The sequence below is a fragment of the Triticum aestivum genome, chromosome 1B (genome assembly GCF_018294505.1).
Source record: "Triticum aestivum cultivar Chinese Spring chromosome 1B, IWGSC CS RefSeq v2.1, whole genome shotgun sequence".
Lineage (NCBI taxonomy): Eukaryota > Viridiplantae > Streptophyta > Magnoliopsida > Poales > Poaceae > Triticum > Triticum aestivum.
This window is the reverse complement of record NC_057795.1, coordinates 635,081,554-635,086,686: the sequence shown is the minus strand read 5'-3', so window position 1 is coordinate 635,086,686 and position 5,133 is coordinate 635,081,554.

Here is a 5,133-nt window from a genome sequence, read left to right as displayed (position 1 = left end):
GTCCTGATCTGCCACGTCGAGACTAAAAAACCCTAGCACGCCCCTAGAGTCCGGGGAGCAACTTATTAACGAGCGCTCATTCGGAAGCCTCGCAACTATCAACGTCACTTGGCGCGCTTTCAGCCATTTGCCACATGTCGCGCTCTGGGCGCTTCCTCCGAATTTTTATTTTATTTTTCCGCACGCGTTTTTGGCTTTTTAAATGGTTTTTTTCGGGTTTTTTGAAAGTTTTGGTTTTCCACCGGTCTTTCCTAACTTTTTGACCAATTTTTTTCCCGCAAAAAACGCATTTTTTCGCGGAAGTCACGGTTTTGTTTTTGCGAGGCACGGTTGTGCTTTTGGGAGAGGCACGTCCGTGCCTCTTGGAAACAAAAAAAACACGTTTTCTGTTTTTTTTTCTTTCGCGAGAGGCACGGTTTTGCTTTCGCGAGAGACACGGTTGTGCTTTAGCGAGAGTCACGGCCGTGCCTCTTGGAAACAAAAAAAAATACGTTTTCTGTTTTTTTCTTCAGCGAGAGGCATGGGTTTGCTTCCACGAGAGGTACGGTTGTGCTTTCGCCAAAGCCACGGTCGTGCCTCCTCGGAGACGGAAAAAAAGGCGTTTTTTATTTTTTTTTCTTTCGCGAGAGGCACGGTTTTGCTTCCGCGAGAGGCACGGTTGTGATTTTATCAGAGGTACGGGCGTGCCTCTTTCGGAAAGGGAAAAAAACCCGTGCTCCCGGTTCGGTTTTTTCATCAGTTTTTTCCATTCGGTTTTTTCGTGAAAAAAAGTTTGTCAAAACCTATCAACATGGGATCTCGTTTTGAAGATCTCGACGCGAGGAATCCAACAGCGAAAGCGGTTCAAGATTTGAACGCACGGTTTAAGAGATAAAACGTTTTGAATAAAGGGGTCTACAAAAAAGAGAAAAACTCCCAGGTTGCGACAAGTGGCGCACATGCAGCGCGTCACTTGTCGTAACCTGGGCGAGTTGGAGTGATCTCCGCAAGGAATACTCCTTAACTAGTGATTTCGCGGAATACTCCTTAACTAGTGATTTCGTAAAGTCTGTACCTTTTTACCTTCCCCAATAAAAGCTTATATAAAGAAAAACACTATAAATCACCCGGCCTGCGTCCGCCGCCTTCTCTGCACGTGACGTGGCCCATTGCCACCACCATTAGTTTTCGCAACTGGAGTGTTGTTGCAATCTCTCTTATCGCAACAACTCTGTTGCGGGATCTGGATTTTGAGAGAAGGCGTCTTCTTGTGTTCCTCCTGAGCTCATGTCGAGTCGTCGCCTGCCCGCGCTGCTTCTACTGCCATGAGCTCCCGTCAAGTCAGTTGCCTCGTCGCATTGCTCTGACTGCCCCGAGCTCTTGTTGAGTCGCCGCCTCACCACGCTCCTTCAACTGCCCCAAGCTCCCCTCGAGTCGTCGCCTCCCAGCACTGCTCCAAGTACTGCCACATGTGCTCGTCGCCGACTAGCACGTCGACGGGCTTCTCTGGCGAGCTGCACGATGTTGCAAGGTGTGCAACCAAAGAGACCGAGCTCCCCGTCGAGCTGTGGTGCTCTGACTACCGCCAAGCACGCCGACAAGCTTCTCCAGTGAGTTTCTCCGACGAGCTGCACGCAACCACAACTGGATTTGTTCTCTGCAACATGTCTGCTCGTGCCATCACACGCTGGAGCGCCCAGAAAACCTCCGATTTGAAGCTGAGAGCATCAATTGTTTCCGAGCTAATACTCCGGCTCGATGTCGAGATGGAAAGCAAAATCCTCATGGAAGAAGAAGAAGCCTTCCGCAAGCTCCTTAAGATGCAACGGCAGGGCCTGGCCGCAATGGAGCGGTGCATGTGGCGGCAGCGTTCGCGCTTCCTCTGGCTCCGGGAAGGCGATTGCAGCTCCAGATTCTTCCACCTGAAAGCTACCGCTCCACAAAGAAAGAACTTCGTCCCCTCGCTGTTAATCGACGGGATCACAGTTATTGATCAACATGCAAAGATGATAGCAATTCACAAGCAAATATGACGGCAATTCACAATCATTTCCAAACGCTGCTTGGCACTTACGAACCCATGCCCAAACCCTGAACCTTGGATCCACCCCCTTCCTTCGATTGATCTGGGGCCTTTGGAAGAGCCGTTCACCGAAGAGGAGGTGAGAGCCGCACTGCTTGATATCAATCCTGAGAAGGCACCAGGGCCTGACGGCTTCTCGGGCTGTTCTTCAGAGCATGTTGGGAAGTAATCAAGGGCGACCTAATGCGAGCTATATGGAAATTCTAGTCCGGCAACACCCAAAATCTGCGCCTTCTCAACTCAGTGTTCATGATCCTCATCCCAAAGCATGGAGGAGCAAACCACCCTACCAACTTCAGACCTATCAGCCTCATACATAGCTTCGCCAAGCTCATAGCAAAAATTCTAGCAAGACGCCTGCAACCGCTAATGCCAGAGCTGATCCTACAATGCCAAAACGCCTTTATCAAAAAGCACAACATTCATGACAATTTCGTATATGTACAGAGCCTGACTAGAGCCCTCAAGCAGAAAAATGCGCCGGCCTTCCTCCTCAAGCTAGATATATCCAAGGCATTCGACTCGACCTCTTGGGAGTTCCTGATGCAACTGCTTGAACACCGGGGATTTGGGAGAAGATGGGGGGGCTGGCTCGCGGCGCTCCTGCTAACTTGCTCCACAAAAGTTCTGGTCAACGGTGAGTTGTCACCTAGGATCGACCACAGGAGGGGTTTTCATCAGGGAGACCCAATATCACCTCTCCTCTTTGTGCTGATCATGGACTGCCTAGCGCGGATCATGGACAAGGCAGGTACAGATGGGATCCTAATCCCTTTCAAGAACGAAAACATGAGGTACAGGACGCCCATCTACGCTGATGACGTGATCATCTTCTCCAAGCCTGTGACCGAAGATGCAAGGGCGATCAACTCCATCCTACACCTATTGGGGCAGGCAACTGGATTACACACCAACACGAGTAAGAGCAGTTTCTTCCCGATCTGCTGTCAACACCAGGATACCTCACCATTGCAACAGACGCTGGGCTGCACACAAGGTTCATTCCCCTGCACTTACCTCGGCATGCCACTGTCGGATAAGAAACTGCGTAGGGCAGACCTACAACTGACAATTGACCGCCTTGCTGGTAAGTGCTCCGGATGGAAGATAGACTTGATAAATCTGATAGGGAGAGTGGTTCTGGCCCGGGTAGTGCTATCGGCGATGCCAACCTTTCAGATGATTGCAATACCTCAAGCAAAGTGGCTGGACCAAAAGATTGACAAGATCTGTCGGCCTTTCCTTTGGGCTGGCAAAAGCTCTGTCTCAGGCGGCAAATGCCTTGCAAATTGGAAATCCATTTGCAGACCGACCACATATGGAGGGCTGGGTATCTCAAACCTCGAGTACCATGGCACAACGCTGCGTATTCGCTGGCTCTGGCAACAGGCCAAGTTTCCGGACAAGCCATGGATGGGACTGCCTTTCCCTTGTGATAAACTCTCCTACAACATCTTCATAGCAAGCATGGTGATTATCATTGGATCGGGAGCCACCATCTCCTTCTGGCACAGTCATTGGTGGCAGGGTACGCCACTGAGAGACCTCTTTCCACAGCTGTACTTGCATAGCAGAGGGCACAACCTATCGCTAATGAGGGCGCTTGCTGACCGTAAATGGATCACATGCATCAAGGATAATCCGACCGCTCAGGTGCTGGCTGACTATGTACGCGTCTGGAATATTACGACACAAGTAAACCTCTCCCCAACGCAACCTGTTGACATCCGGTGGAAGTGGACGGCTGATGGGCAGTACTCGGCCCGGATGGCCTACCAAATGCTGTTTCAAGGGAGAATCAGAACCAACCACAACATGCTCATCTGGTCTTCTCGGACGCCTCCCAAGTGCCAAATGCATACACGGCTTCCAGTCCAAGGGCGTTGCAATACAACAGATCAGCTCGCGAAGAAGAACTGGCCTCACACCCCAATCTGCACTTTGTGCCAGCAGCAACGGGAGAATGCCCTACACCTGTTTGCTCAATGCCAATGCACCTGCTTACTATGGCAGATGATCTTACAACGGTTTCATGCCCAAATCACCCTAACAGGAGCCGACGAGCCCTCGATCTCCCTTGAAAATTGGTGGTACAACTCTGTCTGAAGCCTCTCAAAGCAGGAAAGAATGAAGGCCAACTGCCTCGTCATTTGCGCCTGGTCCTGGTGGCACATTTGGAAGGAGAGGAACACCAGGATCTTTGAGCACCGGGCGTCTGGGATCACTGAGGTTTGCTCCCTCATCAATGAGGAGCTCCGACTATGGTGCACGATCGGCCTTGTAGGAGCAATGTGGATGCCGCCGGACTAGTTGTGGCACTACCGCGAGCTTAGCCTGGCCCTAGGCCTTCTAACTCCTCTAACTACTCAGCTGTATATATTTAGATCCTAACACTTTAGGACCATGTAACCCGGCCGTCTTGGCCCTTCTCTTATTGAAATGAAATCAACACTAAGGCTGTTTTTCGTCAAAAAAATAATGCATGCACTGTTCATCTGTCCAAAATCATGATTTTGTCATTATTGGGTAACTCACACGGTTACCTATTTCAGCATAAAAAATTACACATGTGTAATATACATTTGTATAAACATGTAGGTTTTGTTAGATGTGTATAGTCCCTTTTCGGTATATCCCCGTTGTATAATGGGTTTTTTACACTTTGACACACATGTATATGTAATGGCCTTTGGCCCTTAGGAAATAGCAGTTGCTGTTTATCCAACATGGTATCAGATGTTAGGTTCCCCTCTCTCCCGCACGATGCAACTTCGTGAGTGCTCCACCATCATCGCCGCCGCTGCTAGCCTCCGTCCCTAGCCTCCGGCCGTCCTCGGCTTCGCCTTGGTCTCGTCAGGACCGCTGTCCTGCTGCCCGCTTCCTTTTGAGCCGGCGCGCTTGAGCTGCTCCGGTCGCTGCCCGTGGCTGCCTCGTCCCTGCCCCGTTCGGCCACCGGCCTCCCGAGCCTCGTCCGGCCACTGCCGCTGCCGCCTCGTCCGGCCACAGCCGCTGCCGGGTCAGCCGCCCCACCCGGTCCGCTGCCGCCCCCGCCCGATGCCGCTGCCGCTCGG